The sequence below is a fragment of the Podarcis erhardii genome (assembly GCF_964252035.2).
Source record: "Podarcis erhardii genome assembly, chromosome: 8".
Taxonomy (NCBI): Eukaryota; Metazoa; Chordata; class Lepidosauria; order Squamata; family Lacertidae; genus Podarcis; species Podarcis erhardii.
In genome coordinates, this window is record NC_138499.1 from 61,705,289 (window position 1) to 61,717,523 (window position 12,235).

General features: G+C 44.2%; 2 long non-coding RNA genes across 4 annotated transcripts in view; one reads left to right on the top strand and one right to left on the bottom strand.

Moving 5' to 3' along the window:
- The window catches only part of LOC309348387, a 48,718-nt gene extending 46,949 nt beyond the window's left edge, over nucleotides 1-1,769 (top strand). The window contains exon 3 of the long non-coding RNA XR_014159380.1: nucleotides 1,736-1,769. This is a non-coding gene — a long non-coding RNA (uncharacterized lncRNA). The remainder of the gene's footprint in view (nucleotides 1-1,735) is intronic.
- LOC309348364 overlaps nucleotides 1-11,745 on the bottom strand; it is a 39,381-nt gene extending 27,636 nt beyond the window's left edge. Inside the window, exons 1-2 of one of the 3 annotated variants that reach the window (XR_014159352.1) lie at nucleotides 11,517-11,745; nucleotides 85-257 (exon numbers count right to left, since the gene is read on the bottom strand). This is a non-coding gene — a long non-coding RNA (uncharacterized lncRNA). Of the gene's footprint in view, nucleotides 1-84; nucleotides 258-9,015; nucleotides 9,135-11,516 lie in introns of those variants that run through there. The other 2 variants (XR_014159354.1, XR_014159353.1) reach the window with 2 other exon arrangements.
- Nucleotides 11,746-12,235: the final 490 nt, after the last annotated feature.

The following is a 12,235-nucleotide window of genomic DNA, read 5'->3' on the forward strand; positions in this document are numbered from 1 at the left end:
GCTGCATGTTCCCATCCTTAAGACCTTGATCCTATACACACTTACTTGGGAGTAAGCCCCAGAAACCTCCATGACGGGACTTACTTTTGAGTAGGCAAGTCTGGGAATTCTGCTGCTAGTCATAGAAGCTGAACAGCACTCACACAATGTTCCATACAAAAGAGCACAACTGAAAGACAAGATCGCGCTCTTGAAGGGCACTGCTGTTGGGATGGTTGCATTGTTTGAACGGCTACAGGCATCTTTAGTCCCAGAGACTGAAAGAGATAAATTAGACAAGGTCACACCTTTTATTGTGGCAATTTCTGCCTACAAGAGACGGGAAGCTTTCGAACAAACAAAGAAATTGCAGCGTAGGAAATAACCCTGAAAGGGATGATGGAGGAGGACTGTCCTCAGTTAACAACCATTCTGCAGATCCAACAAGTGATAGCATCTTTGGAATTTCTCAAGGGCTTCATTAATGAGATGCCACCAACGTGGGCACACTGTTTTTCAGGCAGCCCATGGGCTTATCCACACCAGAGCTTGCTTCTGCATGTAAAGTCATGTGCTTTGAACTCCTCTGAACCAGGGCAGCAAGGTTGTCACGAGGAGCGGAAGACTTCACGTATGAAAAGAAAGGCTTGCTACAGTTATGTAACAGTGTCATTGTTGATCGGCCTGTAGGAAAAGATAAATCCTCATTTTTCCAATTATACTTCCAGCCCCATTTCTGCATCCATTTGCAAAATTTGCACACTTCTCCTAATATGTACATTATTGTATGCAATTGTTTAGTGCTTTTTTCTAAATAAAAAAAAATTGCTTAGGGGTACTCTCATTTTGACTTGAGAAAATCATCATTTTATAGTTCAAATCGGGGAAAATAAATACAGTAAATGGACAAAAGGCCACCATCGGAGGTAGCAACGGAACTGATGATTCCCCGTGCTAGAGAAGAAACTATTTTTTAAAAATAGTTTCTTCTCCCATCAGATTCACAAAATGTTTAGGGGTATACATACCCCTGCGTCTCCCCCCCAAAAAAACCACTGCAATTGTTGCTGAATACAGGCATTTTTGCAACTAAATAAAAGCATCTTTCTGTATTCTTGTCACTAATGTATGCATTTTTGCATGCACTTTTCACTAATAAACTCATCCTCATATGCATTCCTTGGCTGGAGAACAGCATTGCAAAGGTCAGAGAAGTGCAAATTCCAAAAAAAAGAGGGTGCTGTTTTGATTTGCCAATTGTGATTTTGACAGGTAAAGCAAACAAATTTCTTTCCCATTCCTATCTGCCTGCATGTGTGTATACTGTCAATTTTTTTTAAAAAGCATGATTTATTGGTCAAAGATGTCTGAAGCACACAAATATGGCTTAGCATGAAAACCACCAGGTTTGTCTAATTTGGGGTGCTCAGCGAGTTTCTCTGGTGCTTATCATGAAAGCATCGTTAGGGCTGACTGAAATAACTCCACCCAAGCCTTGCCTGGATGAGTAGTGCTATTTGTTTCCTTCAGGTGACATTTTGGTAGTTTGCGCCTTCAAAGGGTACATGCTTCTGCAGCCTCTGTCAGGAAACTGTGCTGAGCATAAAAGCATAAGCTCTAGGCAGGGACCGTTTAGCCCTCACGCGCCTGGCAACCAAAGGACTCCGATATTCTCATCTCATTTCACAAATATCTGACTGTTTGTTCTCTCTCTCTCTCTCTCTCTCTCTCTCTCTCTCTCTCTCTCTCTCTCCAGGCATGTGCATGTGTTGAGAGATACTATCAAGAGGAAAGTGTGGTCAAATTATTTATAGCTATTGTGGTTTCCAAGATAGTATATGGTAACTGAATTATGTGAAACCAAGAAATGTTCTCCACTGAAGAATGCGTGTCAGATTCTGTTCTTCCCCCCATGCTTCTCTTGAAAAAATATATAGACAAGGAACTAACTGACATGAATAAAAAGGAAAAACGTCTCCTCCTCCTTGGTTAGGTAAAATTATGATTTTAGGTTAATTGCCAGGGCAGAGTTTCAAACAAATATCAGTTCTCCAAAGCCTACATTTCCAGAATGTCTCAGTGACGTCTATGCTGGCTTGGTCATGTCCACAGAATGGAAGATAGCGGGGTTGCCAGGGACGTGCTCTAAGGGGAGCTGGCTTCAGGCACCAGGCCCATTGGCAGACTAACTCTATATTACAAAGGTGTCTGCAAACATGACATGAAGTCTGGCAACATCAACTCTGCTGTGTGGGAATCCCTTGCGGACGACAGCAGTGCCTGGAGGTAGACAGTGACCAGAGGAGGAATGACTGCTGGGAGGAGCACAGAGAGAAGAAATGCCGTGGTGCACCTGTAGCAGCACAACAGGATGCCTTCATCTGCCCCAGCTGCAACAAAACATGTCTCTCCCATATTGGTCACTACAGCTACTGTAACTCTCCAATGGTTTGAATTTACCCTGAAGGCACACTCTCCTGTTGTCTCCCAAGGCTGATGGATGACAACTGCTCTTCTGCAGTAAAACAGGCACATTTCTTTAAAGATTACTTAACTTTAAAAGGTAATATTAACAAGCGGAACTTGCATAGACTGTTACTGTGTGGAGTGCTTCTGTTCAGGGTTCTAGCCGGTAAACCATACCCTGTTCCAAGAAATCCAGTCCATTCCTCTTTCTTTCTTGTTTTCCCATGTTTTTCTCCTCCATCTGTCAGCCAGCATTCCATGGCCACTGAGCATGATCACTCTCATTTCCAAAACATCACCTTCTTAGCTTGCACATGTTCTGGCTATTGCTTTACGTAGTGGTTGCCATCTTTTAAAATTTCTTAGTTTGAATACAGCTTAAACTTAAGGTTTGCTAAGCAAGACACAACATTATGTTGGCATTGCAGCAATAGTATTCCAGCCAAAGGAAGCGGCTCCGGTGTAAATGCTTTAGGAACAGAGGGTCACACAAGGACTGAGGAACATATAACAGTCCAAGCAATGCATTTAAACAGAAGTTACTTACAGGTGGTTTAAACCAATGAAGGTCTCCCTGGTGAGTTCATGCCTGAAGATATGAAATTTCAATGGTTTGTCTTGGTTTAGAGTGATTTGAATACTGTGCACTCAGTTTGCCTCTGACAAGATTACATTTTGCTACACGTTATATATTTATAGCAAATGAGAAATGTAGACACCTTTTCTGTATATTAAAACCAGCATACCACGAGGGAAGCTGATTCAGTGCTATTTTTCTAGAAAAAGAGGTGCTGGAACTCAGTTCCAGAGAGTTCCAGCTGAAAAAAAGCCCTGGGTGTAGTGTTATGGTTAAGAGAATAAGGCTGCCATCCCAAGCCCCTTTGTGCGATGTAGGGGATGTTTCCATTGGGCAGAATTATCCCTCTGCCCAGTTCTGCTGGGCTCTGCCGGTGGCACCACAAACATTCTACCACCATGGAACTCCCCATTCTCCCTGTCAAAAACGCAGGTGGACAACAACCCACAGAAAGCCCTGAAAATGGAGCATTCTGCAGACAGAGAGGGGCTGAAATGGCTCGGGACCTGCTGGATCCTGAGCCAGTACAGTGATTTGCCTGGCGCCTCCTTCCACTCCAGCCAGTGAAAGGGCTGCAGAGCTGCTGAGAGTACCGTATTTTTCGCACCATAGGGCGCACTGGACCATAGGGCGCACCCAGTTTTTAGGGGGGGAAATCAAGGAAAAAAATATTTTTCCACCCCAGCCCCAAAGAGCAGCGTACAGGCTGCACACAACCTCTCCTTGCCAGAGAGGTTGCGTGCAGCTATGGAGGAAGGCAAGGCAGTGAGCGGGATGGATCCCGCTCACTGCTTTGGCTTCCCCTTTAGCCCCGTGCAGCCTCTCCCTGTCGGAGGGGTTGCGCGCGGCTATGGCAGAAGCCTGCATTCGCTCCATAGGACGCACACACATTTCCCCTCAATTTTTGCAGGGGAAAAACTGCGTCCAATAGAGCGAAAAATAAGGTATAACTCAAATTCAGGCATAAACTCATCAGGGGAACCTTAGGCAAGCCACCATCTCTACCACCTGCAATCTGTAATATGGAACTAATGGCCCCGGCTTACCTAACAATGTTTTCTTGAAAGCATCATTGAAATAATATTATATAAATCACTTAAGAGCACTCAGAAAAAGAGCTCTAGAAATATAACAAGTATCATCACTAGGCACAATGCAGCAAAGTAGTAAAGCATTATTTGATGCCAAATTTATTTTATTTGGAGAGCTAACCATTTCCTAAACTGCCTGCTATTGAAAGCAAGGAAATTTCAAAAGCCTTTATATTGGCTGGCATATGTCTTACCGAATGAAGAGATTTTTGGCTCTGAAGCTTTAATCTTTGCATAATGTTCATGGTGGGGGAAATAGGGGGAATCTTGAGCAAGGACAGGCCTGAGTTTTCTGCTAGACAAAGAAGTTTTATGGTTGTTGAGGGACCCTTGATTTGCTTACATTACCACAAATAAAAACCGTATTTGGGGATTCATCTAAGGCAGGGGTCGGCAAGGCTTACCAGGCATGGGCCAGATCACTCCCGTGGAGATTGTCACAGAAGCGATTTTCAGCGTCTGGGCATGCGCAGAAGCGATTTCCGGAGCCACGGAAGAGACTCCCCACACCACGCTGCGCCAATTTAGTGCTGTGCATGGGGACTCACCAAGTGGGTGCGGCTTGCTTTGGGGGCAGCTCGTGGGCCAGTTAAGCGATCCTCATTTGACCCCAGAGGTCAAATGTGGCCCTTCAGTTCTCTGTATGTGGCCCCCAGGAGTCAAGCTAAGTCATACACCTCATTGACCCTGCTCCATATTCTCCTGAAGTGCTTTTGCCTGGGTGGAATGTGTCTTTGAACTCCCATAATGCCTCTAGCTTGCCTGGAAGGGTGTGTGTGTGTGTGTGTGTGTGTGTGTGTGTGTGTGTGTGTGTACAGAACCCTCTGAATTTTGTGTGGCTGAAATGTTGTACGTGAGGGTGACACATCCATTGCTCCACCTACTTTTCCTTCTGGTGCTTTTCCATACTCCATTAGCCATGTGGAATAGTTTCTACCATTCCTTCTTGAAAGGGAAAAGGCAGCTGAGAGCTTGCCCATAAGAGGGAAAATTATGCATATAATTTAACTAAAACTTCTGTAATACTCAGCTAATGTGAAAGGAGATATATTTTTCTAGTAAGTCGTGTCCTCTGTGGTGGTGGTGGGAATTCTTTTGCCATTGGCAGGGACCCCAGAAATTCCTGGCAAATCGCAGAGTTTAGGGGGTTATGAGCATAAAAGCATTTTTCACACATCCAATAATTCTCCCCCCCCCACGCGCCCAGCACATCCTCAGTGGCCACTCCAAATTGTAAATGAAAAGGAAACAGACATTCTGCCATTTGAATGTACTGGCACAATTCAGTTGGCTTTCAAGTTTGCTTTTTCAGGAGCTTAAAGGAAATAATACTAATAAAGACCAAATCTGCTCTCCCCAATGAATATGACCCTTTTAAAGAAAGGTATTTGGGGAGGGGATAGATCTATCTTGGCTGGCTTACATGTTATCCTCTTATGAGGATAAGCTCTCCTTTCACTTATTTTTATTTTGTCCCTCTCCAGCTGTGAGTAGCAGCACAGGCGGCAGCAGCTGGAGAACAAGTCCCTGTCCCTTCCTTGGCCCTGCACTCTAGGTAAGAAGGGAGCCGCTGCTCCTTACACACACTCAGTCCCAGCTAGGTCAATTTGCCCATTTTGGTTTCTCCCAGTTTCTTACCTTCCTAATTTTAAGGTTGGTTCCCCATGTCTCCACTCTGCGGATTTTTAGAGGGTGGCATCTCCCTGAAAATTTATCAGCATTTTCGTGTGAAGTTTGTCATCTTAAGAAAGTTTGTCCCAACAGCTGATCTTTTATAACCATCAAAGTTGCCTGTAAATGAACTGGCTTCCAGCTGTTTTATGAACTGCTTGGGTTGTTTCTTTTTAAGTGAGTTTCGTTGGATATCTCGTGTCGTACGTTTTGTTTGTCTGCCATCTGGAATGCTTGACAGACTCACAACATTTCTTAAGGAAAGACAAAGGGATCACTGTGAACTAACTCTCAGCACTGAGTGCATCACATGTCTAGGGGCTTAATTCAGTGGTGGGGAGTCTGCATTCCAGGCATGCCTCCCCATCTGGCCCACCAAGCCATTTCAATGACGCCTACCTGGCCTCCACCTGATTTCTTACATGGTGTGCCTTTGACGTATGCTGTGTTATGATCTGCAAGTGCTGACAGTCAGCTGATTGTTGGCTGTTTTGACTGCTGGGTCTTGGCGCTTGCAAATTGAGATGCCCGCACAATACAATGAGAACATCCACTGCACCTAGTATACATGGAGAATATGTGATCAGCCACATTTTACCATTCTCCCACTTGCAGAGTGTTCTTTTTAACGTTGAAAGGCATACAAAGGCCACAGTGTCTTCCTATCCAACACAGCAGAGGTATTTAAAGAGCTTAATATCAAATCCAGGGGATTCCACAGAGGGAGAAACCGAGTAGATAAACCTGGGGGAGGGGAGACTGCTTTAACTTTGGCTGCATTCAGATGTGAGGTTTATTGCAGGCATGTCCAACAGGTAGATCGTGATCTATTGGTAGATCACTGGATGTCTGCAGTAGATCACTGGTAGATCATTGACTCCCCCCAAAGAAGCTGAACAAATGTGGGTCCCCTAAAAAAACTCAGCAAGAAAGCTCCCTTCCCTGAAAAAACTCAACAACTTTGACCCAACCCCAACCCCCAAATGGGCTTCCTCCTTCCTAAAGAAAGCTCAACAACTTTAACCTGAAATCCAAAAAAGGGGATCTATCACTGTCAGTCTTTAACTCTGTGAGTAGATCACAGTCTCTTGGGAGTTGGCCACCCCTGGTTTATTGCATTAATTTCACTGGTTCCTTTTTCATTGCAGTACCTGTTGCATTGGGACGCGGGTGGCACTGTGGGTTAAACCACAGAGCCTAGGACTTGCTGATCAGAAGGTCGGCGGTTCGAATCCCTGCAATGGGGTGAGCTCCCGCTGCTCGGTCCCTGCTCCTGCCAACCTAGCAATTCGAAAGCACGTCAAAGTGCAAGTAGATAAATAGGTACCACTCTGGGGGGAGGGTAAAAAGTGTTTCCATGCGCTGCTCTGGTTCGCCAGAAGCGGCTTAGTCATGCTGGCCACATGACCTGGAAGCTGTACGCCGGCTCCCTCGGCCAATAGAGCGAGATGAGCGCTGCAATCCCATAGTCGGCCACGACTGGACCTAATGGTCAGGGATCCATTTACCTTTACCTTACCTGTTGCATGGGGGAACTGTAGCTTTTCACTCATGTTAGTGGATTGGTGTGATGCAACAACAAACTCCCTCGCCCTTTCTGGACATGCACAGTTCTGTTCCCCCATGGTTCACTAGGAGGTATGCCAAACTATAGCCCCAAAATTTGTTACATAAGCAAACCTGCCCCCAATATTCTGAATTTCCAGGGTTGCAAACAATTTTTTTCTCCAAACAACTAACATGGAAATGAGCACTAAATTGCCACTAGATTCCAAGAAATGGATTTTACATCATGAGAAAGATCACATAAAATGTGAAAATTAACAGGTACAGAAATGCCAGGAAGAGGAAATAAAGCACTGCCTGAACACAGCCTTTGTAGTATAACTGTAAAACAAAGAGAGAGAAGCTCTGTTTGCTGCTGAGTTGTCACTCGGACCTGCTAGCATTTGTTAACATCCCAAGTCTGCCTGCCTAAGCCCTCACTTCATTATCTCCGTCCTCCTTGTGCATGACAAATTGCAGAGCCACTCCTTAATCTCTGCAGAAGGAAAGCAGTAATAATAATGTAGAAAGTTCAGCCTCTATTGTCTGCTCCCACATGAGTCAATATGACACGTTTCGCATTCATCTGTTGATTTACTGTTCACCATCAGCACAGGCCAGCAGTAAACTTTTAACAGGTTTCTGTAATAGCCATGGTGGCAACATTTGGGCGCAATTAAGCAGGCAAGATTTTCCCTTGCGTGATCTTTTGAGGGGATGCACACTTTTACAAAGGGCCGAGGGGGGTCACAGATGCTTTTGTGAATTCTTTAGGGGCGCCCAGTCAGGTTAAAGAGGTGGGAGTGGTGTGAGAGAAGGGAACCTTGGAGGTCTTTTTTGTTTATCTGGAAAAGGCTCTTCTCTCCCCCTTCACCCCTCCTGCCCTTTGCTCTCTTTGCTGAGATAAGACTTTTTAAGACACTGCACAGAGCGATGGATTTCCCCTTACATTTCCACAAAGCACTGGTTTTGGGGAGGGCTGCTTTATTTAGCCCAACTTCTTTTTAAAAAAGAAGTTAGCAGCGCATCAATCACCCCATGCTTATTTGCAAAGCGTGTGTAAGATGAGATAAAGGCAAGACAGTTTGACAAACTGCTAGCATAAGGGGGAAAGGAGCAGTTTTTTCTTATAACAGTTGAGAGGGAAGGGAAAAGGGGAGGAAGGAGGAAGAGCCACGGAAGGGAGAGGAGAACGATATATGAAGTGTGGCCTTCTTCAAATGATGTCATAGGTTGTACAGAGTAGAACAGCATCAAAATACATATATTCCTAAACTTCCCCCTCCCCTTCCAGGTCTGATTACTGCTACATGCACTGAGTGCCTAATGCAGCACATGTAATAAATGTCCCAGTCATGGAGAGCATTGCGTCAGTTTGGGACAGCAGCCAGAAAATCTCTCTAGCCAGGAGATGAACTCAGACTCTAAAATATTTACATGATAGATGGCCAAGCCCAGGAGGAAGGCCCTGTTATTACAGAATTTATAGTCTTCCCACAGTGAGCTGCCTTTTCTGCTCCACAGTCCCCATGTGGTCGGCTTTGCATACATAGACAGTGATGCTGCTTTGCACAGGAACTAAAGCAACTGGTGCCATTAGTTGTCTGCTTTTAGTCCACACAGCAGGGTGGGGTCCTTGGGCCAGGAAAAAAGCCATGACATGCTAAAAGACTGATTCACACCTACCCCAATTCAAATTGAATTAGGCTTGGTGCACAGCCACTTCAGCCACAGGCTGCCATTTTCAATGGAAGATCGATATAGTTCCATCTTACGTATGTTTACTTTTTGCAAGTCATTTTCAGAGCTCTAGATTGAAAGCAGCATGTTGAGGCTGAACACGAATGATTCTGGATTGAGAAGAAAACTATGTTTTTGTGGTACAAGCAGGTGAGTTGCCTGCATAGCCTGGTTCTGGACAGTTCCCCTCCTTTGATTTTCAGGAGTGGCTTTTCAGAGAAAGGGGCAGCAGTAGGACCAGGGACAGGGAACTTATCTGCTCTCTTCATGCCGGCTATGCATTACAGACTGAGATATTTGCAGATGCAAGTTTTGGAGGTGACACTACAGACAGGAAAAGTACGTCTGGAGTTTGCTACGTGTACAATCAGGGTCTTTTTGATTGGTCATGCAAGAAGCAAACAAACAGTTAGCTTAAGTACTTGTGAAGCTGAACTGAATGCACTGTCTTATTCACTTAAAGATTGTGAATGGTTGTTACAATTGTGCAAAGACATGAAAATTCCTGTCAAATGCCCAATCCAGGTTTACCAGGACAACAAAGCATGTTTGGCTTTGCTGAATTCTGAAGGTTGTAAGCAAAGCACGAAGCACTTGCAATTGAAGTTGCAACATGCTAGGGAGCGTGTTCAGAAGGGACTCATAACAGTGTCCTACATGCCAGGTAATGAAATTCCTGCTGATGTATTGTCCAAGATTGTATCAAGGGATCAACACTGTACCTATGTGCAGAAGTTGGGTTTGTACTGATATTGTACGAACATGCTGCCCAGTGATGTTCACAGAAAGGGGAAGGATGTTGGTTTCTATTTCCCTCACTGAGCAGCAACTGCAGTCACAAGACATTGTTTTGCATTCCACAGTCAGAGTTACTGTTGGATTCGCACGGGAATGGGAGACTGGATGTGACGTACACTGGTTTCCTGTTTTTCACTGTTCTCTCAGTTTCTTTGTTAGAGAGACGGTTGCTTCTCTGCTCTCACAGAGGCAAGATGCATGTTTGTATTCTCTCAGCATAGAGTGGAAATAAAGTTAAAGAATGTAGCACATACTGCTTATCCTTCTGCTGTGTGGACTACTCTGCTTGGGCTCAAGATAAGACGAGCCTGTATCAGCTTCAGATGGGCCGAAGCTGGTCAAAATCTCACAATTACTGGGTATTAGCAACCACAAAAGCGTTTGACGCTGTAGAGCAGAGCGGAATGGAAGTTGTCATTTTGATAGGAAGCGCCAGAGCACTAAAACTTTATTTGAATTAATTGATCTTCCTGCAAAGAACATGAATATATATTAGGCCTTGCAAATCTTATCTTGCATATCATAGCCTTTTGAAAGACATAAATGCTTAGTAAGACTTCAGATTTTAAAAGCAATCCAGGCAAAAGCAAACTTACAGGTATCATATAGAAAAATGGATCAGAGTAGATGGTGGCAAACTGTTTGAACTGTTCAAAATTGGCTGGTTAGGTTTGAATGAACAATACCTATATTCCACCAGAGCTATTTGTTCCCTTGCAACTGGTAACATTGGCTGTCACTGTATACATGCATGAGCTCTGTAAGACGCAGCATCTTAGCTTATCTCATCATCTGACAGCCTGGTTCATTGGCCAGTGTGCTCTGTGAAGTTGTTGCCAATCTCTTATCAGCTTCAGGAAAGAAAGCACCAACATCACTCATGATCATCTTGTCAAATACACGTTGAATGGCTTAAGAACAAAAGTGATGGATGATTCTGTTTTGAGTTTTAACATGCTTAGCTGTTAGTGGTGTCTGCCTCAGAAATGAAGAATGAACTATAATTGAGGGCTGAACATGAAGGGGAAAATCTTTGATAAATGATAGTATAATTATAGGGATGTTCATTGGCTGCATGTTTTGCCTGATGAATTATCTAGGTGAATCTGTTTGCCTTGAAAAGGAAGAGTTTGTGGGTATTGAAGTTGGAATTTGGGATAATCTCTGCTCATTCCCAAATGAAATGCAAGCTTTCCATGGTTGTTTTTAAAGTTGCCAACTATTTTACTGCCCCCCCTGCTATCATTGCACCATGCAACTTTTGCCTACTGATTTCTGCAGAACAAGCTACAGTTATGCAGCAACTAGAACAGACCAGGCTGGATTTTTTGCTGGTCAGTTAGAAACCCTAGCGGGTTCCTATTGTTAACAGCAAGCAAACTAGAAAACCATGTTTTCTGTTGAGAGTTACTATGCTTAAGAACATAGCTTAAGAAGAGCCTGCTGGATCAGGCCAGTGGTCCATCTCACAGTGAGCTGTTCTCACAGCAGTTGCCCAGATGCTATTGGGGCTTGAAGTCATTGATAGCCTTCTTCTCCATGAATTAGTCCATTCCTCTTTCAAAGCCATCAGAGTTCATGGCCATTACTGCCTCCTGTGAAAGCAAGTTCCATAATATAAGTCTGTGCAGCGTGAAGAAGTACCTTACCTTATCTGTCCTGAATCATTCAGCTTCATTGCATTCTGTGAAATACGGAGAGTAAAATCCAGAGTAGAGAGGACTGAGAGGTCACATTGCTGACAGATAAATTCTCTAGGATTTCTAGAAAGACAAGGATATTCAGGATACAATCCATCAGGGCTTTTTTCAGCTGGAACTTGCCAGAACTCAGCTCTGGTATCTCTTAGGTGGGTGCCGTTGCCATAATAAGAGAACGAGGGAGGTGTTCATGGTGAGTTCTGGCACCTCTTTTTCTATAAAAATAGCACTGCAATCCATCCATCATGTTACCTGATCCCACTGAGTTATATGGGACTCAGTCTTGAGTGAGCTTCCACAGGAGTCAGGACTGCAGCTTTAAAGTCTCACTGATTTCAGTGGGGAAAAGTTAAATGCATGCTTATATTTTCATTGAAAACAATGGTAATTTAGGATGGATTGTGTCCTCAAATCACAACTTATATTTTCTACATCCCTTTCTTGCTCACTGAAGTCTTTCTCTCCTTTCTCTCCTGGCTATCTCTATTACAGATACCAATATCAGCCACTACAGTGCTACCTCGGTTTACAGACGCTTCAGGTTACAGACTCTGCTAACCCAGAAATAGTACCTCGGGTTGAGAACAGAAATTGCGCGGCGGCGGCAACAGGAGGCCCCATTAGCTAAAGTGGTACCTCGGGTTAAGAACAATTTCAGGTTAAGAACA